Below are 23940 nucleotides of genomic sequence, written 5' to 3'. Positions count from 1 at the left end.
TTCAAGACAAGGTATTTTTTCCTCATTAAACATGGGGGGGGGGGGAGGTCCTTGTCTTGGATTTGAGTACAAGGAGGGGGTAGGGAAAGGTGGCTGTGGTGGCTCTTACTGTGGCCCCAATGTGGGGTCGAAATAGGTGCCAGAGCAACTGTGCCACCCCTCCTGCAACAGCTGCTACATGGCTGAGTGGGGGCCAGGGAAACAATTTGCTCCATGTCCTGGGGCCAGAGTGGGGCTGGATCCAGAGCAGTGAGGGTGGGGACAGAGGTGCTGGTGGGCAGGCACCGGTGGGGAGCAGGTGCCAGAGGAGCAGGCACTATGGCAGGGGGAACAAGTGTCAGAGGACACAGGCATGAAGTGCAGGTGCCAGGGGAGGCAAGTGGCAGGAGGGACAGATGCTGGGGGAGGTAAGTATCAGGGTGTGCAGACTGGGGGGGAGGGGAGAGGGGCAGTTGGCAAGAGGGTCAAGTAGTGCTGGAGGACATAGTAGGGGGCAAGGGGACTCCTTCACTGCCTGCCCCTCTACCACTGCTTGCCCTGTTGCAGTAAAGGTAGGGGGGCAGGTCACTAATTTACGATGACTGTAATAATTAAATTATCTACATGGAAACTATAACATTCATACATTTTCCATGCATAAAATTTAATTATTGGAGTGTTGTCTTAAATCCAAAGTCATCTGGGGTTCAGGTAAATATGTTAGAAAAGCTGTATGAGTTCAGGAAATGCAAACGTGAGCAACGGAAATACATTATTTGACTTACTGAAATAATCTATTTATTGCATATTTCTTAATGAATGGAAACAGTTATGTCATTTTGCGGATCAAGGATTTCCCAAGCCTGCCAACCTTCGTGTCATGCACACATTACTGTGAAAAAAGTCACTAAACTTTTCTAGTCACAGTTGCTTGCCCTCCCTCCTAAGTCGCATACTGTCCATCTTCAGTTTACAGATGAATTGTTTCCTCTTCAGAATTATGAAATATGTCATCACATAGCTTTCTTCAGAAATTGTAAAATTCCCTTAATTTTGTGGCATATAAATGTGATACAGGCTCAATATCTGACACTTTTTTCATGACTGTAATTTTTCTTCATAATCATTTCTTCTTTTTTTTTTCTTTTTAGGGACTAGCCTGATAGTACTGTCTCTTCAGTGGCCGTGTGTAGATGAAATGATTGATGATTGAAATGATGAGGGGCATGTGTGCATGATACTTTAAAGCGGGCTAAATGCTTTTGCACAGCTTTAATGGTGTCAGTGTTTGCACACCTTGGCGGCATATTGTGCATTAATTCCAGCTGCTGTAGGAAATTCGGTGGTGTAATGTGCCTTAAATGACTTGGAGCACAGCAAACTAAAATTCCTCCGAGGAGTTTTAGTTTGCTGTCCCTACAGCCATGGAGCAGAGCACCGGGCTCCATGCAGCTCTGCAGGAAGCCCTGCAGGCAATCTGGCAGCAGCCGGGGAAGGCAGGCTCCTCCCAAAAAAAGCGGCAAGCCTGATTTTCCCCCTTCTCTCCCCACCCAGAGCCTGCCTGCCTACTTGAGCTTCGCGGGGGGCCTGGTGCTTCCCTCCATGGCTGTAGTGCCCCTCGGGACCACCCGAGTCGGGTGCTTGCTGGTGGGTGCCACCTGAGGGTGCTGCTGCCGTGGAGGGAAGCACCAGCCCCCCCTGCAGCCCAGGAACCGCTCTGCCCACTGGCAGCTCGCCCTCCCCTCTCCAGTGCCAGAGAGGCAGGTAAGTGCGGGGTGTGTGCACGACACGGGGGTTTACTTCAATTTAGGGCCTCCGTTTCGTTTACACACACCCTAAGTTGTATTTAGTCAAGGGAGGAAATTGAGTTCTGACCTGTATTACTCTTTCTTTAGACTAATAACGATTCTTACATTTGTTTTGGCTGCAGTCGCTAATGTAAATCTTAATTTTCATTATTGGGCAATTTCAGTTTATGGCCTGGTTCTGCAACCACAGGTTTTATCTATAAAATGTACCTTTTGTGCCATATTAAGATTTCAGTTTTGTGTGTATATGTGTGTTTGTTCCTTTAAATGGTACAGATGGGTAAAATCTCAGTTGTAGATGTATTTATACTGGTATGTCTTATTCTGCTTCCTATAACTACATATGAAGAACCTTTTGTACAGCATTGTCTCACTGAGGTAGAGGTTGTACTGCTTGAATTATATGGGCATAAATTTTTAGTTGGGGGTATACTTTTTTTAAATTTAGGAAACTTTTTCATAAGCTCTTAATGTTAAGCCTATGCATAAGTGTACCTATGACTATCAGTGTTACAGGTGATGTTAAATCTAATGGTTTGTCTTGAACAGGATCCTTTTTTAAAACATATCAGCTACTATTCTAAATCACACATTCAGAAGTTCTAATATTTAAATAAGGCAAGTTGTACTTTGGCATGTCAGCCAGTCCTGAACCTGACTAAAGTACAGCTTGCCTTATCAGCTCACGAGTTTTCAGAAGTAACCATGGTGTTGCACATTTAAAAAAAGGAAAGTGTGTTTACAACGATAGTGAGCACATTGTTAAATCTCACTGTAGAAGCACAGCTTGCATTTTCATAGGTAAGCTAGCTTGGATATAAAGTATGTCCAAAGCCAGATAATAGGAATTTGGACTAAGTCCTAGATGAGAGACTGGATGAATTGCTCACTGAAGGCACATACTAAGTGCATTTGTATATCTAGTTATTCATTCACAGGTCTAAAGTATTAGTGGATCTCCTTATTTATCAATGGCAGGCAAGGTTCTTTGAGTAGATTGTGATACCTTTTATTAGACCAGCTGAGGAGGTTGGACAAGCTTTCAGGCGCAATCACCCTTCTTTAGGCATAGGAAGTCTTTGCTGTTCTGAGACTCCAAGGAATCAATAGGGCTCGTGTCTTCAGGACCATCAGAAGACATCAGCTTGTAATTTGCCCCACATCATGGTTTCTTTCAGGTTTTCTGCTGCTATGTTTTCAGCTTGTTAGGTTACTATGTGTTGGAACCTTGTTCATTAGTAGCTTTGTTCTATGTTTATGGCAGTTTTTTATCCTTACTGGTGTCAAGTCATCACACCCTTTTCTATTTAATTTATCTTCCAGGTTGTGTCCAGTTGGGTTCCCTGTGTTTCTGTTCTCTTTTGTCCTCTGTTTTATTTGGTTTTCTGGTCAAAAGGATAATGCTGGAAACCTAATTATTGGGATTTTAAAGACTTCTGTAGATAATTTCATTTTAAAAGTAGTTCATGCTCTACTTCAGATGTGCTCTACTTTAGATAGGCTTGTGTATCACAATTAATGAAGGGATATTTTCATGGGGGCTGTGTCTGCAAGGCATGTTTCTATAAGCAGATCCTGTTTTGCTTAAGGAGTGGTTTTTTAAGAGAGAGGGAGAAAGAAAGAGGGTTTTGGGGGTTTTTTTGTTTGGTTTTTGTTTTTTCCTAGGGAAAATAGTATTTATGGAACCCCACAGTATGGGTTCTGGATATCATGTACAAAGCTGCTGGAAATTCAGGGCCAGTTTTTGGAACTTCTCTTTGAAGAATTACTTTCAACCTGTCTTTTCCAACCTGGAGCTAGTGCAAGTCTTGCCCACCATCCCTTAAGGTCTAGATTTCTTTTGTTCATTTGTTTTTAACTTGCTGTTTTTTGCATAGTTGAAAGTCTCAGGGGAATAATTAAAGTAAATAATTTACTAGCTGTGAACCTGGAGTTCACAGTATGGAAAAGAGATGCATGCAAATATTTGGGGTCTCAAAATGATTAAAACCTGATGGTAAGCTAAGTTGTAATTGAAAAACTTCAGTTTTTTAAAGTTTGCTTGGCATTTTGAACCATGCATTGCTTGCCTGAGGAAATACCAGCAGAATTTGTGTGTATCAAATTAACAGTAATTTTAATAAATGAGCTACGTGTTTTCGCTGTTGTTATTTTTAAAGATAATTCAGCTAGTTTTTGAAGCTTGTAGTTATAGTTGCCTTCATAATTGACAATCATTTTTAAGTTCTTTAGTTATTAGCAACAAAATCTTTGTTTATAGGTTTTGGTGAATGCAAGCATTTAATCAAGTAGCTGCCCGCATTGTCTTGTGCTTAGAGCAGTGGTGGCTACCTTTTCAGTAGGTGCTGTAAGATGAGCCCTGTGCTGTCCTCAAGTACCACTCAGTCCCCTTCCCTTGCCCAGGCTGCCATTCTGCTTTTTGCTCCCCTACTCAGTCTGCCATTCTGCTCTCTGATCTGCTGTGTGCTGCACATGTCCATGCCACTTCCAGGACACAAGCAGAATTTGTGTGTATCAAATTAACAGTAATTTTAATAAATGAGCTACATGTTTTTGCTGTTGTTGTTTTTAAAGGTAATTCAGCTACTTTTTGAAGCTTGTAGTTATAGTTGCCTTCATAATTGACAATCATTTTTAAGTTCTTTAGTTACCAGCAATCAGAGTTTACCAGTTGGATCAGAGTTTGATACGCAGCTCTAGTCCAGGCCCACTAATCTAATTTGGTACTTCAGAGTAAAATATTATGGTCAGAAATATGCAGTAGTGCCCCATAGTTAATATGCTACTCCCAATGCAGTGTTTAGTGTTTGACTATTCTGATGTTAAATTTGGTGTGTTTTATGTTGCTCCCAAATTTTCATTATTCAGCACATTCTTTGTTTTGAAGACATGGGCTCAGAAAATAACTGTCTGAAGGGACCTGAGAGTATTGTAGTGGAGAATATTTAGGACTTCAGGAATATGTGGAAGAATAAAATTTGATTTTTCTTTTATATCTGAAAATAACCGTTTCTGGAACTGAAAAAGAACTGCATATTCTCTTCCTCTGTGTTTTTCAGCATAGATGACTATAAATGTGTCAGTAGGGAGAATTCTTTTTCTTCCATTCCTCTCACCATAGAAAATCTTGATAACAATTAACTGTTTCGCCATTCCAGTTTCTGTTAACCTTGTGCACTGAAGTGATGGGATACATTAGCTCAATGTTTCTGTTAAAATGGGAAGCAGGTACAGTAAATTGATAAGTGTCCTCACAGAAGTTGGATCCAGTGCCTCATAAATTGAATAGGGTGGTTCAGATCTTTGTGCTGGTCATTTCAGACAGACATACAGCTAGCTTTCAGAATATGAAAGGAACATGTGTCTACAACCATATAGGATGGCAACTTTTTTTTTTACAGCAGCTGAATTTTGATAGCCCACACGCATATTTTAAAAAGACAATGTGGCAGTTCCCAGAACTGTACTTGAATTATTTAGGGACCTTCATTCTAGCTATTTGTCTAGACACTTTAAAGGTTTGTCTGTGCTTGGAGACTTAGACTCTGTATATAGAAATAACTGTCTCTGAATGATTCCCAGTGTGGGATACATACCTACTTTGGTAAATGTCTAACCACTGACAATCTTTAATGCTCTTTTTCCTTTGCATTCAAATTCAGATTAGTGCAATGCTTTGAGTAAAACTTGGGAAAACTTTGGTGGCTTCAATGAATAACTTCAGTGAACCTCTCGGTTTAGATTGTGAACTCTGTTTTGAGAACCTGTCAGTCTCAATGCTGTGTGAATAAATAAGAAACAATACTTAAAATGAGACAAAGGGAACTTTTTCTGTTTCTCTTATCCAATTGTAAGCGAGATCCAATGGCAGGTTTTGAAAGCAATGTTACAAGTCCTCCCTTTTTATACACTGGCTTCTGAAGGATGGACCTTCCTATTCAGTTTTTACATTATTGGTTTTGTAAGTTTAAAAGCATATTCTGTATTTGTGTAACTCTGATAGCCTAGGTATAGGAAATTGCTGGACCCCAATTTGTGATATTACAGGAAAATTGATTAAGGCCTAACTGAAGAGCATAAGTTTGCAGTTTTGCTTTTGAACAAATCCAAACGCACAGTTTTCTGTACCAGTTTATCTCATTTTAGAAGCCAGTATTGTTAAAGTGGTCCATTTCCTCACTGTGGATACATTTTTGTGAAAGCCGTCTTACTCCACCAACCTAATGAAGTTATGTCTTGTAAAAGTTTGTCTAACTATCCCAAATATTCAGTTGGTCCAGTAAAAGAGAGCGCCCTGAAAAATCCTTACCTCTTGCATAATTACTGGACCATTATGGCAGCATCTTCATTTTAACACTAGCAAGAATGACAAAACATTGGGAAAAGGTCTTCTCTTATATTGCCACCTTTACTGCGCTTCTAGAAGTACTAAAAGGTTTATCCAGTGTATTCACATCAATGACTTTCAGTTGCCAGGTAAGTCTAGAATTGTAATGCATTTTCATCATCATATATGGCCTACTTCTTTCACTTGAACTGATTGTTTAATGACTTAATGTAATTTCTCTTTCTGATATTCAGGAAGGAGGAACCCGTGTGCCCCCCCCCCCAGCTTCTTAATGAATTGATGTTAATTATAAGGCAAAGTTGAACTCTTAACTACAGGAAATGCAAAGCCTGTTTTACTGGCTCGATCAGTAGACAGCTGCAGGGTAATCAAAAACTTATGTGCCTCTCCACAGCAGATAATGCCAGCTAGTATGAAAGGAGTCTAGCTTCATCACTCCCCTGCTCTCCCTCCCACTGAGATGGCTTTCAGTAAGCTGAGAGCTGCTTTCTTTCCCTGATATATATTTCCTTATGTTTGTGTTCCTTTCATATGCTGTCAGGTACACCAACACAATTTCTGGACCCAGGAAACATTAAAAGTTCAAAAGATCCTTTATTACCTTTCACTTTTCTCCCCTCAGAATCTCCACCCTGCTCAAGTATTGCTTAACTGACAGCCACAGTCCTATGACCTTCGGCTCAATCAATCATGTACCTAGGAATAACAATGTTAATACTACTTCTGACATCAATTGCAGCTTTTGGGGGGGGGGGTGTGCAGAATCATCAAAATAAGAAAAGGAAGAAAAAAACAGAATGGGAAGAGACCTCAGGAAGTCATCTAGTTCATCCCTTTTGCTTAGTGCAAATCCCTAAAATCATTCCTGGAACATGCATCTAGGTAATCTGTTTGAGTGATAAACCACCCTCACAGTTAGAAAGTGCCTAACATCCAACCTAAATCTCCCTTGTAATTTAAACTTATTACTACTTGTCCTGACTTCAGTGAGCAAAGAAAACAATTGATTGTCATCCACTCTGTGACAACCCTCTTTATTTGAAGACTGTTATCAGATCCTTCTGGTCTTCTCTTCTCAGTCCTAAATCATCCCAGTTCTTCTTGCCTCTCCTTGTATGCTGTGGTTTCTAGTTCCTTACTTATTTTTATTTCTCTCCTCTGGACTCTTTCATATTTGTCTGTGTCTGTCTTTAAGTGCAGAACCCAAAACTAAACCATGGGTCAGCAAGGTTTTTCGGCGGAGTGCCAGAAACACTCACAACCTTGATTTTCCAAGAAGCTGGGGCATATGGTGGGGGAGCCATGAGGGGCTGATCCTTGGTGTAGCAGTGCAGCCCTGGTCCCTTCCCTGTCCTCTGCCCCAAGGCTCGCATGCCAAGCAAAATGCCTTTGCATTCCATGTTCTGGCACCTGTGCAAGCTGTGAACAGTACTTCAGGAGAGGGCTCACCAGTGCCAAATATAGTGGAAAAATATCTTCTTGTGATTTACCATCGAGATTACTTATATCCTATTAAGATTTTTTTCTAAAATATATATTGTTGACTCGTATTCAGCTTGTGACCCACAATAACCCCCAGGTCCTGCTCTGCAGTACTGCTTCTTTAGTTATTTCACATTTTACATTTATGCATTGGCTTGTTCCTTCCTAAGTGCAGTACTTTGTGATTCTCCTTATTGAATTTCATTCCACTGAAGTCTGACAAGTTTTCTAATTTATCAGCTTAACTTTGAAACCCAGTTCTGTCTTCTAAAGTTCCCCTGCCAAGCTTTGTGTTATCTGAAGATTTTTGAAAGTGTGTACTGGATTTCATCCACCAAGTCATCAGTGAAGCTATTGAAGAGTACTGAAGCAAGAATAGACACCCTGGGAGTCCCATTTGATACTTTCTTCAAGTTTGACATTGAGCTGTTGATGATGACTCTTGGAGCATGATTACCAATCCATTATTAATTTGCCTTGCAGTACTTGTATCTATGCTACATTTCCTTAACTTACAGAAGTTTTACTAATACACAAGATACTTGTGATAACAAATCTGGTTAGGCAAAATTTGCTCTTGATGAATCTTGATTGAATTGTGCCTTAGTTATTCCACACATATATGGAATAAACTTTGTGGCTTCTTGTTTGTGTCATGCTCTGAATTGAGCATGTGGTCACCTGGGATCTGTCAAAACTCCATGTGCCACTCAGCTGGGCAGCATATGTGGTTTTATAGGTCCTGGTGCAGGGGGACCTGGTGACTGGCTTTCAGCAGCCAGATCCCAGGATCCCCTTCCTGGAATGAATGAAAATGCTGTGCACTACCCAGCTTGGTGAATCATGTAGTTTTATAGCTCCTTGTACTTAAGGAGCCTGGCATCAGGCTGCCACAACCCAATGCCAGGGTCCCTATTCACTGGGACCTGTCAAATCCATGTGTGCTGCTCAGTTGGGCAGCACACATGGTTTTATAGCTCCTGGTGCATGGGGACCCCGGTACTGTGCTGCTGCAGCCTGATCCCAGGGTCCCCATGTGCTGAGCAGATCATTGGCTGAAGCTGGGGACCAGTTTTGTTCCTGGGCCAAATTGATAATCGGCTGATTTAGCTTCATCTTGCCTGGTGCAGGGGAAGCCCAGGCTCATGAGCCCAGGCTCTTCCTGCACCAGAAAGTAACATGTGATTGACATCTAATCCCTAATACAAAAATTGCATGTCCTTACATGTATGTGTGGTATGGTAGGAAGTCTGGTTGTTGGGATTAAGGATATGATCTCATCATGTCTTAAAGTGAATGTCTGTCAGGGGCCTCAGTTGATCTTTTGTCACAGCAAATCTACTACTGCCTCTTGGCTCTATCACAGGACTTTGCATGCTAACTCATCATAAGATTTTTGTGGTCCAACTGTATACTATTAGCTTTTCTAGTTTAGCTAAATTGTTTGGGAAGTAAATTATATTATGTGCTGATTTGGGGGAGGTGGAAGGGGGCAGAGGGAGAGGAACAAGGGAGTCTAAGATCTGTATAGACTTTAATTATGAAGTGCAAGCGTTGGTAGATACTCTAAATCTGAGCTGTGGTGACTGGGACTTGAGTAACTGTTAGTGAAAATAACTAAACTGAAGGGCCATTTTGTGGCAAAATATTAGGGTTTTTTTTTTTTTTATAGGTGGATACTCCAAATGTTAAGCTCTGAATACATACCTCTAAATACTTACAAGTGTATGTAAATTTATGCGTTGTATATAGTTCTCTTAACGGAAATGGAGCCATGAGGTATGCAGTTAAATATACATGTAGGTCTTCATGGATTTGGCTTTGGGCCATGCGACTAGATAATATTGCAAAGTTATTGTCTTGCTACTAGACAGATATATCATGATGTGTATTTGCACGTGAATATAGCTCTTCAAAAGTCCATTTTACAGTGCTCACCTTTCCCCCTCTCCTGTACCTCTCAAATCTCCAGGCTGCTCTTTAAGCCAGCTCTTTTCCAATAATTTTTGTAGTAAAAAACAAAATAGTTGCTCCAGCAGCATAAGGTATCCTAGGTAGAGTCATAGCACTAAGAACAGTACTAAGAAATGTAGGCATTGTTCTCCTGGCTTCTAAATTGTTGGTTTGCTTCTCTGAATTTTTTTTTCATCTTGTAGCGCCTTCTCTGTGGCTTTTTTTTTTCAGTTCATTCCCTTTGGCCTAGATAATCACAAGTACAGGGAAGTAATTTTTCTCACTGTCCCTTCAGTGAGTTTGGGCACAGGATTGATTTTCTTCTGGTCTCTTGGATGTAGTTTATTACAATGTAAGCATTTCTCATTCTTTGTAGGCAGCTTTAGGGTAGAAGTAGCCATCATTACCTGTGTTCAGATACATGGTAGTGCTCTGTGTTCTGTCATTGCTGGCACTGTTCATAAAGCTGAAGTATTCTTGCAGTTTTTCAAGTCAAACTAGAAGTAGTGACTTTTGAGGAGACATGGCTTCTTCCTGAACAGTGGGAGGACTGCCCAATTGCTATTAAAGTCAATAATAACAAGTGAGTTTATTATTCCTAATTAGCCCGTCTTATGAGAAATGGAAGGGTAAAGAAGGGCATTGTTAGTGTATAGAGAGTTTTTTGCAAGGACATTAGAGGTGGGGGTGGATACAGGAAAATTTGGAACTTTTTCAAAAGGGGAACTCCTTGCTACATGCTAATTGTTGTGTGTAAATGAATGAATGGAGAATCAGATGTAGCAAAACTGCTTCAATTTTAACCCTGGTTAATTTTGAATTGTGCTTAGCTCTTGCATACATAACAGTTAGGTTGCAGACAGGCATAACATTTGAACCCTGTCAAGAATTTTAACTCATGCACACTTGCCCTTGTACTTAAGCATCCATACAAGGCTTAAATGGCAATTAAGTTGAATTAGCTGCAATTGTTCTGTGTTAATTTGGATACCTCACTGATGGTTAAGGTTTGGGATTTGCTGCAAGAAAAAATGCTTAAATCCCAATCAGACCTGCCTCAGAAGCATGCAGTTTCACAAGTAAATACAAGGAGGCTACAATTTCAAGCAAGCATTTCTATTGACCAACACCTGCCTTGAAGCAGGGCACTCTGTGCCCAAAAACTTGTCTGACATCTCTTACCAACTATACAGTTGGTCCAAACAACCTTGCTTCTTGTGTACATCTATCAGCCATTCAGGTTTGTGTGCTATAAAAAGAGAATCTGACTGTAGAACCTGATGTGTTTAAGATTTAGCTCTCTACTGACTTACATGCAGATTTTGTTGATAGAAAAACAGGACTGCCAAGAGAAGACTGTAGCCCCAACTTGAAATCTGACTACTTTTCAAATATTTCAAATATTTATGAAGAGAAGGCAAACAAAAGATGCCTAGAATGTCAAAGGCCTTAAAAACTAACTTTTTTTTTCACTTCACACCAGTTGGCCACCTACCTTTGGAGGAAAATAGTGTTTTCTGTATTTACCCTAATTAAAGACAACTTCAAATGTATGATGACCTGCCAATAATAATTAGATTCTACACATGAAAAATTATAAATTGTATAGAATCTTATTAGTTGAAGGTTGTCTTAAATTTGTCCCCTGTACCATGGGATGGGGGGAAGAGGCAGCAAGGGGCTAAAACCCTGTCCCTTGCCCTCCCTGCCTACTCCCCTTCCCTTTGTCCTCCTCGCCTGCCCCCTGCTGCTCCTCATGCCTGTGTTTGCCTCCCCTCTCCCCCACTCCACCTTCTCCAGTATCTTCTACCTGTTGCTGCTTCCCCACTGCCACCTGTCCCTCTGTGCCTGTGCCTGCCTTCTGCTCCTTGCTTCCTCCCCCTCCTTCTGCTGCAGCTCTGCTCCCACTCTGGAGCAGTCAGCAACAGCAGAGGCCCCAGCCTGGCTTGGGCAAGTGGCAGCAGCTCCCAACCAGGCTGGATAAGGGCTGGAGGGACCAGAGCCAAGGCAGAGGAAATTGGGAGGAGAAAGCAGCTGCTTGGCGGGCAGGCTGTGCATTGTCCCCTTTACTGCCCCTGAGCCACACACAAGGGTCTCTTGTGGTCCCTACCCACCCCTCACCCTGCCTCCCTTCTGCTCCTCTGCTTCCCTCCTTCAAATGAGCCTTGGGGCTAAACTGGAGGGGAGGCTTCCCCTGCCCCAGGCTGTTACACAAATCCTAGGTGAGGCCTTTTTTTCCCCATCCTGATTCGGGGAGGGGGAGAGAAATCATCCTGCATTTGAGTAAATACGCTATTTTAAAGCTGTTATTAGAAGGCGGCCATAACTGTGCTGCTGCCAGGCACCCGTACAAAACGGCTACATCACATATCTTAAATCTTTTCCTGGGCTCTGATTTTTCTCAAGTAGGGACTTTCTGAATTTGCTTTCAAGGCTCCATATAGTCTGATCTCCACAGTTTTGTTCATATTTCTTTCTCTGCATCTCTATAATACAGTCTGCATCCTCTTCCTTCTCTCTCTCTTGGGCTTATCATTCCCTTCTCTCTCCTTCTTATCTTATACATTTTATATTGCCCGTTGATCTTCCACTAGCTGAAAAATGTAGCGTTGCACCTTTCAAACTCTACTTGAATTCCTCTCAAACACTCATAGGTTTTTTTCTTTCATTTTTTTAAAGTAATTTTTCTTTCTTTATCAGGACAACTATTAGTTCTTTTTAATTAGTAGACTAGAAAGTCCTGGTTCCATGTGCTACCCATTGAGAATCAGAAGGGAACAGTTCTTTGGCCACAGTTCCAAGGTTCTTGCCAGTGAAACATTGAGAAGGTGTGATTTTTTTTTTTTAATGTATTTATTTATTTATATATATATTTTTTTTTTTTTGAGAGGCTTACTCCTGTAGTGCAATAGGTGTCAGTGAACGTAGAAAAACATAGGCAGCACAGACCAGAGTTTGTACTTTGGCTCCGAAGTTCAAATGCAGACTGAGTGTACAGGTTTCCCTCGCTTTATGCTGTATATGTTTTTCTGGAAAACGGTGCATAACTCAAATTTGCATAAAGGGAACCCACTTTACAATGTAACAGATAGGGATACATTCCAAGACCTTGATTGTACTGACTCCCCCCCCTCCAACTCATTTTTGCCACTCACAAGACAATTTTGGTACTCATCAACAGCAGACAGTACACACCAGCACAGGCCACTATCGTAATGGAGACGGCAACTACAGAAACACGTGTTGCAGATGAGTGAGGAGCACAGATCCACGCAGGAGACTATTTTGGTATGCATCACTCCCACAATGCACTGCACAAAGCAGCTCACTGTAGGCTTCCACTACACGGATCACCATAAGAGTGAATTTGCCTTGGTTATAACCAATTTTTGGTATAAAAAGGGTCATTGTGTAAGAGTGAATTTGCACATACAGAACCTGCCTAAAGCAAGGGAAACCTGTACTCATTATGTGTAAATACAGGTGCCATATTTAGATGGCTTTTGAGCGCAAGGAACATGCCTTGACTAAGTGCATTTTGCACTCAAATGTATATTCAGCTTTAAGGAAAATATGGTGACTTTATAGAGATATAGGTTAGACCATAGGTTTCCAGTTTACCCACACAGGTACTACCTATGGTATGGGTAATGTGTATATCACACTGCAAATTGGGGAGGGAGCTGGGATCACAACAACAGATAGGGCAGCGGGATCAGAGTAATACTTGGGGATGGTGCTGTGAAAGGTTGGCCCATACTGGGTTAGGCAGTCTGGATAGAGGTCATTTTGTTTTTTTTTTTTAATGATGGTCTCGGTATACATTCTTACAAGACTATCAGAGAATCAACATGAGTTTTTTAAAGAACTTAAATGTGGCTAATTAGAAACAGTTAATGAAGCATGTTAAATTTGACAAGATGATTTAATTCCTATTATCTAAAATTAATGTTTTCTGCAAAAACTTAAATGTTTAAATGGAAGTCACTGTTTTGTCATTGACCTTTTATTTTACTCATTTGTTTTTTAATGGAAAGTTAATTTATTGACAATGTACAATGTAGCTTGTTTGAGTATTTTGTTTTGAGGAGGTAAAGAGTTTTATGTTATACCAAGCAAACCTTAGTAGCTATGGACTTTTGTCCTTTTCACTGTCTGGCCCTGCTGTGATTATGTATCTAACATGATTAGGTGCCATAGTCCATTCCTTTCTCTTGCCTCCTCCCTCTTATGTTTTGTTTTGAAGAATTTGCCTATTGAGAAGCAATAATCAGTATTCCTGCCCTATGAAAGCACCTAATGGTGATCCCAATGAAGAGGAGAACAGATTGAACTTCCCCACTAAGACAGCTTGCTTTCTTTGCGCCTAAGTGGGCTTGCTTTCTTTGCTCCTGTTCCTGTTCAAAGTAGACAGTTTGGCAATATGCCTACATTCCTTTGCAGTCAGTTGCCACAACATGCCAAGAAGGCTTCAAGAGAAGTAGGTAAACATTTTACCTGCCAGCCAAGAATACAAAAGCTGAAATGGGAAGATAGGAGAATGAGATTTGCTTGCCTAATTTGATTTTTGTGTTTAAAAAAATGATGTCAGTTTTGTGTTCTAACTCCTTTAAACTCAAATGAATTTGCATCCTCCTTAACACTTTGAAAATTGGCATAATTAGAATGTATTTGAAGGTGGGACAACAAGTTTATGATTTTTGCTTGGTTTTCAGTAGGTTAAAGTACTTATCTAAAACAAACCATGACTTTTGGCAGGATACAACATGCCCCTCAATGGACCTTTATTGCTGTTGTTTTTCTTAGCATGTTAAAAAAATGCCTTAGTCTACAGATTTATATGCATGAGTTTTAGGAAAACTGCCAGCAGCCATGGGGGTAGCAGCAGCAGCCTGTGGTTCTTGTGCAGGCTCTGGATGTGAGATGAAGACTTGGAGATAAAAATGAACTACATAGGGGGTGCACCTCCACACTCATTAATGCACTTTTCCTAATGTGCATTAAATTTAGTACCTCTAATTTGACGTACTAGATAAATGCGCATTAGGCTGTTCGGCTGCTTAGTAGCGAAAAGTGCATGCTTTTTTAGTGACTTTTAATGTGCAGTAGCCTATTTTTTACAGTGCATTTGTGTATTAGCACAGTTTTTTTTATGGGAAGCTTCAATGCACAGTAAAATAGAGTACTATACATTAAAGTGCACGTGTACATGCGCCCATGGTGAGAGAATTTAAGATGATAAGGGGTTCTGTAAATACATCAGTCAGAAAACAAAGTTCAAGGAAGGTGCTGGTTAGCTTCTGAATAGGTAAGCGAGGCTTTCACCAGAAGATGCTGAGAAGGTGGAGCTGCTTATCATCAGCTACTTTGCCTCAGTCTTGTTAAAAAAACAAAACAACAACACCCTCCCCCCCCCCAATTGCATCCAGATAGCTAATAAGGATCATGTGGACAAGAAAGGGAAACAAGATAACATTCAGAGAGACCTTCAGAGAACTTTTGATTGGTTTGAACAAATTCAGGACATCAGGGCTTGACGAACTTCATTCCAGGGTAGTGAAAGAACTGGCAGCAGAAATATCTGAGCTCTTGGGAGTAATACTTGTGAAGTTATGGGACAGAGGCTAGGTACTGGAGGACTGGAAAAGGGTCAATATAGTGTCCTCTTTTAAAAAAATGTCAAAAAGGAGGACACGGAGAATTATAAACCAGTTAGCCTAATTTCAGTACCTGGGAAGTACTGGAGCATATATGAGGAAGTCCATTGGCAGGTGCTTAGAAGAGGAAAGGCTGATCATGAGCAGCCAGCAGAGATTTGCTAAGAACAAACTGCTAAACAAATGTGATCTTTAACAAAGTAACTAGCTGGGTGGATGAGGGGAATGCAGTGGATAATAGTATACTTGGGCTTCAGTAAGGTTTTTGACACAACTGTCTAATAAAATGGAAAAATGTGGGCTAGTTAAAGCTATTATAAAGTAGATTGACAGCTGGATCCTATGGGGGTCTGTCCGGGGTCTGGTGCTGTTCAACATGTTTATTAAGGGTTTAGATCCTGGAATAGAGAGCTTCCTAAGCAAATTTTCAGATGACACAAAACTGGGAAGGATTGCAAACATCCGAGGAGGACAGGAACACAATTCAGAAGGATCTTGATAGATTGGAAAACTGGGTTAGAGCAAACAGAATGAAGCTTAGTGCTGACAAATGCAAGGTGCTTCACCTTGGGAAGAATAATAAAAAATGCAAATACAAAATGGGTAACAACTATCTGCATGACAGCACTGTACAGAAAGATCTCAGTGGATCATAGACTTGACATGATTCAGCAATGTGGTGCAGCTGCGAAAAAAGGCAAATGGAGTTTAGGGATGTATCAGCAGGCATATTAGGAGGTGTAGGACATGGAAGGAGATATTGCCACTTCACTCACACCTGGTTAGACCACATCTAGAGTACTCTGCAGTTTTGTTCCACATTATAAAAAGGACCTGGAGAAATTTGAGAAAGTCCAGAGATGGGTTACAAAAGGGCTTGGAAGGCAAGTTGTATGAGGAGGGGTTGAGAGAAGTTGATGGCTAGAAAATGGTATTTAGAGGTTTGCTTTTGGGAATTGGCTTCCAGGTAAAGTAGATATTCATTACAACAGTGGTCTAGGGCTATGTCAAGGGTTAATTGATTGCACCTGGAACAGGGTATCTGGATCATAAATTCAGTGCCAACATAAATAAGCATGTTCAGCTTGCAGAAAAAGTGATTAAAAAGAGACACGACAGCAGTCTTCAAATGTCTGAAGGGCTGCCTTAAAGAGGAGCAAGAATACTGCTACCTTTTCTCCCTTGCTGCAGGGAGTAGGATGCATAGCAATAGCTTGAAATTGCTGCAAAGTAGATCTGGATTACGTATCAGGAAAAAGTTCTTCGCTGTTAGAACAATGAGGCAGTGATTAGACTGCCTAGGGCAGTTAAGGAAACCTCCATTGGTGGCTTTGGAGAAGAGGTTGGATAAGCATGTCAGGGATGATTTATGATTGTCAACGCCTAGAGTGAAGAACAACAGCTGGAAGCCCAGCAGCCCACCCACACCTGCGTATGCATCACCTGGCTCTTCACAAGAGTTCTGCAACCAAGAGCAGGTAAAAATTGGAGGGGACCATGTTCAGGAGCAGGAGAATGAAGCAGTGTCACAAATGCTTTGGTCATGATGAAAGAAGATTAAGGTGCTGAGATAAGTTCTTGGAGGCTATAGGATGACAGAAAAGGAAGTTCTTGTTCTCCACTTGGAGTGTGTGTGGAATTATCTGTGTTTTCCAGGTTGTAGAGAGAGTTTTGCTTTTTCTGTGTTGCTTGGCCTTGTTTCCCACATGGGGAAAAAGCTTCCTTCCCAGTCCCTTGTGTTGCTATAGGTGTGAGGCTATTGTTTGGGTTTTATTTTCTCCTTGGTCAGAAGCATTGGGTATTGGCTGCAGCTAAGGCTGGGGGTATTGACTAGAGCATTGGTTCTCAAACTTTTTTGTACCAGGACCCATTTGTAAACGTTGGCCAGTCCTGACCCAGTGCCCCTCACCCCCAGACACCAGCCTCCCAGTGTGTGTGTGTGTGTGGGGGGGGGGGGGGTGAGTGTGTTGGGCAGGGGGGGGACCCAAGCAGCTTCTCACAGGCTGGAGCTAAGCCAGCCTGCAAGGGAAAAGCCACGGTTTCCCATATTTTTCTCCTTTAAAGAAGAAACCATTTTTCAAGTTTGTTTGCGACCCTTTCATATAGTCTTGTGACCCACTTTTGGGTTGTGACTCGTGTGTTGAAAAACGCTGTGATGTTTCTGCTGGTGGGACTAAAAATCTGATGGTTCCTGGTTAAAGGGTCTTGCTTCTCTTTTTTGGGTCAGACCACATTTGGGTCAGGAAGGAATCTCAACTCATGGTCAGATGGGGGGTTTTGCCTTCTCCACTGGGCATGTGGTCTTCTTCAAAGGTTCTGTTGAGTGTATTTTAACAAACAGCATGGGCAGGTATTTGATAGTGCCTCATCTTCCTGCTTTACTGGTGACAAGGTGGTTTGTTCTTTTGTTTTTTGAGCCACTGTATGAGGGAGTTGTTCATTCAGTTCTAAGAATAAGATGGACAAGCACATGGATGTTTAGTCAGGAATGATCCTGCCTTGATCCGGGGCTTTGAGGTAGATGACCTCCTGAGTTCCCTCCTAGTATGATTCTGTGGATAGAAGCTGCGTGCTGCTAGTATTACACTTCTGCTTGACCTTGTGGTCATAGGTGATTTCATTATCAAGTACCAGATTTATTCTTGATCCTTCGCAACTAAATAAGAAATGGTTTGAGCCTCGGTGAACTTAGAAAATAAATTAGGCAGCTAATTATGAATAGATGGGGGAAGGAGAAGAGAGTAGTATAGAGAATAAGGGGAAATAGAAAACTCTTGTTCCACAAGCATTGTTTTCAGATCTTCTTAGGCCCTGGCTTTTCCACTTGCTCTCACTTTTCTTAAAGACTTGCAAAAAAGCACACTTGTAAATCCAATTGAAGGAATATCAGAGGTGCCCCCCCCCAACCAATCTTAAATGTAATATTCAAGCTTCAGCCTTGCTAACTACAGATGGTCAGAAAAGGTGTGTTAGGACCTAAAATATCACGGGATTAAATTAAAAAATGACAGCTAAAAATAAAATCTCTTTCCTTTTTGAGTCTGAGGTAGTGTTTTCAATTTCTCTTTCTTCTAGTGATTTAAAAATGAAAAGATTGTCCTACAAGTGCCTCCAATAAAATATCATGTGGTGAGACTCTTGATACAGTTTTCTGATGCCACTGAACTTTTGCAGATTTAGAAACAAAGGACTAGCTGGTCATAGCCTCAGGGAATTTCTTTTTTAAAAATCACAGCTGAAAGTGTGTGAAGATGGCTAGTTTTAAATCACCGCCTGGTAACCCTCAGTTTAGTTATACAGATGCTCTGTCTCTCTGCCCCTCCGTCTTTTAAAAGACTAGCTGTGGTTACGTAGTTCTATTTACCTCTTTCAGAAATATTTGATAGCTAATTGAAAAAATTCTGATGTTATTATTCTCCTTCTTTTGGATGGGGCCACCCTGCTACCTTAGATTTCATGACCTATGCAAGTCTTCTAGTGTGCCTGGAGGTGGGGTGGGGTGGGGTAAGTTTAAGGATCCCGTTGGGACAAATAGATGCCAAACATTTGAGGCAATTATGTGGAAAACAGTTTTGTCAAGTTCTGAATCTGTTTTTCATGTGTTAAGGGGAAAAAAATGAGTGTAGAAAAACAATGTTTCTTGGCAATACTGATTTAATTGACATATAAACAAAAAAATCAAATGAAAAACACAAGATAGATAATTTGATCGTTACTTTTCTGGACTTCTGGCTTTTCTCTGACAGGAGTATCTCCTATTAATAGTGATTTTTTTTTAAATTTATGGTGAAAATATACATTGGCATTTTTGTCCATCAAAACTCAAGGAGCGGTACAATCCTAGCATTTATTAAGAAACAGGCTGTGTAGGAGCTGTGATGACTAAGAGGGTTTGAACTCAAATTGCGTTACTGATGGTTTATTAAAACTTTTTCTGCTGTGTTCCCTGTCATGAGTTTGGGACATAACTTACTTTATAGAGTCTATAGCAGTAGTTCTCAACCTTTTTCAGACTCAAAGCAGCTCTGGATAGACTTGACGCATCCCTCAGAAAAAAAATCGGCTCTTAGTTTTCACTCTTTTTAAATGTGGAAAATATAATAGATCAGTTTTTGTGTTGTAAAGAATGTGCAAAGGTCACGTCTATAGATTCATATTTGAAATCTTTGGGTTTATCTTCCAAATCATGTTTGTAACCTAACAGTGCTAACGTTATGTGCCACCCTTGAAAAGATCTCAAGGCACCCTGGGTGCCGTGGGACCCTGGTTGAGAATCACTGCTCTGTAGGAATAATTTGAGCTATTACCACAGTGAATACATATTTGACTTTCAGTTTTCAGTGCATGTTGAGCCTTTCATTCACTTCAGCACTCTCAGCTGCACAATGTCTTGGTGCTGCTTATCCATGTTGGTGATTGCTGCCTTCCTAGTTCAGTTTGTTTCCAACTGCTTGAAATTTTTTTTTTTTAAATGGGCAGTTTAGTGGAAAAATATTTAATGAGCTTAGGGCTGAATTTTTTTTTACCCTTTTCAGTATTAAAATAAAATGGCATGTGAATTCTTTGTTTATGCTGTGGGATATACCCTTTTTCCTGAATTCAGTGTTACTTTGAATGTAAGATGACCCACCAATAATTACATTCTATACATGGAAAATGTGTGAAGTTGTTATAATTTTCTATGTATAGAATCTCATAGCAAGAGTATTGTCTTAAATTCATCCCCTGCCACTGCTACAAGAGGGGAAGTGGCAGAAGCGGGGCAGATTGGCTCCCTGTCCTCTATCCCTCAACTTGTCCCCTGCTACCTCCCTGCAGCCTCTACTCCCTTTCTCCTTCCATCCTGCTTTCTATGGCTTGGGCTCCATTACTTCCTGGGCATGGAGCTGATTGGTCATGCACCAGCAATGGCAGCAGCTCCAGCCCTGGGATGCGGCTGTGTGGCTTGGCAAGGCCTTGAGCTTCCATGTGCTCCATGTTCAGGAGGGAATGGAGCTGGATCTGGAGCTGTGCCTGATGGCAGCAGGTTGGTCAGAGGGGTCAGAGGCAGTAGGGAGCAGGGTGCGGGGCAGGTGGCTGCTGAGGCTCTGAATCTGGTCCCAACCTGGATTTGGGGCCAGAGTCAGAGCTGCAGCAGCAGGCTGCTCCCTGCCCCACCCCCCAGCCTTGTACTCAAAGATGAAGGGCTCTCCCCAAGCACAGCCCTGGCCCAGCCCCCTGCCAGAAAGAGACCAGTACAGCCCCTGGCCTTAAGCCTGCAGCAGGCATCCTACTTTCGCCCATGCATAAATCTGGGGGGGGGGCACATGCTCCCCATGTCTCCCCTGGGGGTGCATACAGCAGTGGGGAGCTGCCCCCCTTCCCCATCTCCCTGCGTTCCCTGGATGAGCTGCCTGCATCTCCGTCTCGCTCCTGGCAGTGTCACATTCACCACCCTGGCTGCGCCGCTCCTGCCTCACTCCCTTCCTCATCATGGGATGGAGGGGGCCTTGATCTCTTTTCCCCACACAGACTTACCATAAGGGAGCTGCTGGCCTGCGTATTGACTATTGGATTGGTATCAGCCTATATGGCTGGTCAATAATTAGCCATTGGTATTGGCTAAAAAAAATCTTCATTGGTACACCCCTACAAATTTCATATGAATAAACATGTGGACAGCAAGCAAAATTCATTCCATGTAAACTTTTTTACATCTCTGATAACTGCGTTTAAGTCTAAACATTATGTATAAACTGGAACCTGTTGCAGATCCCAACACCTCTAGGTTCCTCAGAATTTTAGAGCTGTGTCTGTATGTGGCAGCTTGTGTACATGTTCACTGAAAAGAAAATTGTACAGAATTGGAAACTGGAATGGTGTGACTTTCTAAGGCTAGTGAAATGTAGCTTTACATGAAACAATACAGCAAGTTAAAACTTGTGTTCCCTTTGGCACTGCTAGAACTTATTTTTTTAACTTGATTTTGTTATCTGAACTGTTTTCCTACTGTTTTTCATGGATGCTTCTGCATTTGCTGAGGCCACAGCGGTTGAAGAAATATTCGTATGTTCTCATGAATAATGACTCTTGCGTCCCTACATTGCATTCAACATACATCCTAAAATGCTGAGCCCTGACTCTGATGCTTTGTCCCTCATTTTTCCTATCTGTAAAATGGGGGTGCTGCACTCGGTTACTTAATATAATTATGATTTTCAGTCTTATGGTTGTGGGAGGTTGGAAGGGGAAATGATTCATCAGAGCTGAAGTATCAGTGACACATCAGGATTAGAACCTGGGTGCCAGAATCCCAGCCTTGTGGTGAAATCTGCTCCACGGTAGTTGTAGGATCTCACTAGTCTTGTCCTTTTTTCTGTTTTGCCTGACTGAATAATGCTAGTCCCTCTTATTTGTAAGGACAGTAAGAGAAACTGGGTAGCAATGCACATAGCATTTGTCTTACGAAAAGAATGTAGATATCCTGAACTGAACCTCATGCTGTTTCCAGTGAAGCTTTTGGCAGGAAAGAGGAGAAACATCAAACCAGGTTGTTCCAGTAAAGCATAATGTAAAAATTACATTTTAACCCTTAGTGTAATTTGCACTTGTTGTCCTTTAAGTCAGTTGGCAGTGTGTATCACAGTGTGGAAACCTGATATGTGACAATATCGCTTTTTATGGATGACCTTTCATAACCGATAAGTATGTGAAGAAATGGTTTGCTTATGGGTACTTTTGAGCATGTGAAAATGTTTTTCATATCAGACTGTCCATTATGTATTCTGGTCAGACTGGTCATTCAGCTGATTTGTTTTTTTTCTAAAGTTGATAGATAAAGCTATGGGCTGTGTTGACTGAGCAGTGCAATTTGAGTTTTTATTTGTCAATTCATTAGCTTTCTTGCTTCTTACAATTTTTTGTGTGGTTTGGCGCAGTGGAACACGAAAGAGATTCTGAGGTAAGCTGCTGACTTGGCTTACCAAAAAGTGTTTCTTTTAGTGAATGCCCAGACCTGATGACTGCTGGTTTTACATATTTTCCCTGTTTTTAGCTTCAGTTATTGTAGCTGCTACTAATAGTATGTAGTGGCAAGACATGTTGTTTTCCAAAACAGTGACTTACCTGCTAGCATGCATGTTGAAAAACATTTGGTTTCTTGAAAAATAAGCTTCAGACTCTCTCCTTAAAACTTGCACTGTGTCTAAAATGTAAAAGCAGAACAGATAATGTTGTAAGTTTTCTTTTGTCCTCCTCTTCTCTTTGGCTAAAACTAGAATACTGATAATTAAACGTCTGCTAATTAGCATGACCTTAATTGGCTCTAAAGTTGATCATGTACAAATTATTATGGGCTTGCTTTTCATTCGTCACAGCACAGTTTCATGAAATATAGAGTTCATGGCCCCTTTTTAATGCCAGTTTCATTTATTGCATTAAAATTTATAATAGTGGTCAGTAGTTTCCAAGCCTGTTGTTAGTTTTTGCCTTTGTAAAGTTCAGTGAATTTCTGTGGAACTTCATTTGATATAATTAAAAGAAGTAAGGTCAGTTTACATTAAAGAATGCAAGATTACTGGGAAATTGTTGGGAGTATATTGTAAAGTGCTTAAGAGAGCACCTTACAAAGCCTTCATAGTTTTCTAGTATGAGTTTTCACTATTAGGAGAAAAGCTTTTATATTTTTTAAATGTAATAAATGTGGAGAACCTTAAAATATTTACTTTGAAGAAGTATTTGTAATACAAATGCTGTTTAAGGATTTGAGACCTCAGCACATCTTTGACTTGTCTTTTCTTTTTCTTGCGGTTATCAATGATGCTAACTTAACTACATCCAGTAGAGGGGATGACACTTGAAAACAATTCTCTGCATTTTTCTAACTGCAGTTCAAGCAACACAAAAGAAACAGGCGAAACACTGTCATTCAGAAATATATCCAAGTATTATATTTTGTAGGTTTTCTTTTGTGGGAGTCAGTTTTGTTTATTTTATGCCATGGTTTTGTTTAAATCTGAATTAGGTTATAAAGGAAGCCATAGAGTTCCTGAATTCCTCAATTCACACAGTACAGGAAACGGGGCAACTGGCTATTACTGTAGTGAGCATACTGTTTTAAATGTGATTTAAAAGAGTTACTAAAAATAAGGCAGATAGATAATCATGTAAATGTCTTAAACTGGTTTTGCAAATGATAGTAAAAACAAAAAAGCCTCCAAGTTGAATATATGAACTGCTATATTTCATTCTCATTTAATTCCCTTTTTTTAGTTTACATTATTTGGTTTCCTGGGAAGATGAATAGTATGCGGATTTCTTTTTCTTGCTTTCAGCATTCAACAGGTAGCATTTCCGGCTCGGTGCTAATCCTGCTGACTCTCAGAAGTACGTTTAACTTGCTCAGGCTATGAGCAGATGTGACTTCTCTTGGAATCATACAGATGTACACATTCATTGCACTGCTTTAAGTTTCTCTCTAACAGTGGTTTTCAGCCTTCTTATACTCGAGGAATCCCTCAGAAAAATGCTAGCTCCTGGTTCTCAGTCTTTTTTTCAGTGCAGAAGAGTACTTGAGCAATTCTGCTGCTGCAAAGACTTCAGAAAGACCGCAAGTCAGAAAGTTTTTACTAGTGCTGTGCGAAGCTTCAGTCCCTGATTTTGATTCAGCAGAGGTTCGGCCCAATTTTGGTGGCTGAATCTCCAAATCCGAATCAAATCGGAGGACCCTTTAATC

General features: G+C 40.9%; 1 protein-coding gene across 7 annotated transcripts in view; it reads left to right on the top strand.

Moving 5' to 3' along the window:
• The window catches only part of PTPN3 (protein tyrosine phosphatase non-receptor type 3), a 312280-nt gene that overhangs the window by 82571 nt on the left and 205769 nt on the right, over positions 1-23940 (top strand). Inside the window, exon 1 of one of the 7 annotated variants that reach the window (XM_059728512.1) lies at positions 1491-1743. The exons of 5 other annotated variants lie outside the window; for them this stretch is intronic. The gene's annotated coding sequence lies outside the window, so the exon portion shown is untranslated. Of the gene's footprint in view, positions 1-1490; positions 1744-3735; positions 3784-23940 lie in introns of those variants that run through there. One more of the 7 variants, XM_019485765.2, reaches the window with a different exon arrangement.

This window comes from Alligator mississippiensis, chromosome 5, assembly GCF_030867095.1.
Source record: "Alligator mississippiensis isolate rAllMis1 chromosome 5, rAllMis1, whole genome shotgun sequence".
In the NCBI taxonomy this organism is placed as follows: domain Eukaryota; kingdom Metazoa; phylum Chordata; order Crocodylia; family Alligatoridae; genus Alligator; species Alligator mississippiensis.
The sequence above is the reverse complement of the archived record's forward strand: the minus strand, read 5'-3'. Positions and strand labels throughout refer to the sequence as shown.